The sequence below is a fragment of the Myotis daubentonii genome, chromosome 6 (assembly GCF_963259705.1).
Source record: "Myotis daubentonii chromosome 6, mMyoDau2.1, whole genome shotgun sequence".
In the NCBI taxonomy this organism is placed as follows: Eukaryota; Metazoa; Chordata; class Mammalia; order Chiroptera; family Vespertilionidae; genus Myotis; species Myotis daubentonii.
The window spans coordinates 32,432,161-32,432,817 of record NC_081845.1 but is presented as its reverse complement, the minus strand read 5'-3'; the positions used below and the strand labels follow the sequence as shown (position 1 = coordinate 32,432,817).

The window sequence follows — 657 nt, the reverse complement described above, 5'->3', positions numbered from 1 at the left end:
TGTGAGATTTAGGGACACTGAGGAAGGGGTTGGGAAGGTGTGTGTTGGGTGGGGGGTGTATATGGGAGAAGTGGGGGAGGAACTGTGGAAATAGAGTCCTGGTGATATGGTGCTCTGGCTCTGTCATCATGCTGCCACAGAGGGAGGAGAGGAAGGCTGGAGCGATGGATTCACCTGAGAGTCTCAGGAAGACAGGCCACCGGCCCAGCTCCACTCCAAGTATGGGGCCACTGGACCGAATTCTCCCTCCAGAGCTGCGGCCTGCCTGGTGCTCACAGACCACAGAATCATTCTCATTCTTAGGATGCCTGGCTGCCATGCAGTCCCCTGGGGATTCCCAGTGTCTCACAAATAAAGAGATGGAATGCTCTCTCCATTCCTTCCCACTTCTACACCTTTGGACTCTAAGCAATTGGTTGCTAAGGGGTCACCTGTGTGCAGTTTGAAAAACTGCACGAGTGGTTTAGAGGGCTACCAATAGCATTTAAACACAACCACATCTTGAAATAGTTTCACTTAAAATTCAATTTGTTTTTTGTGTATTTTTTTTTTAAATATGGAATGCTTCATGAATTTGCGTGTCATCCTTGGGCAGGGGCCATGCTAATCTTCTCTGTATCGTTCCAATTTTAGTATATGTGCTGCCGAAGCGAGCAC

General features: G+C 48.7%; 1 non-coding gene across 1 annotated transcript; it reads right to left on the bottom strand.

Annotated features, from left to right (window-relative positions):
- Positions 1-550: 550 nt before the first annotated feature.
- Positions 551-657, bottom strand: LOC132237891 (U6 spliceosomal RNA). Its single transcript, XR_009453686.1, has one exon. It is a non-coding gene; the product is annotated as a U6 spliceosomal RNA (small nuclear RNA).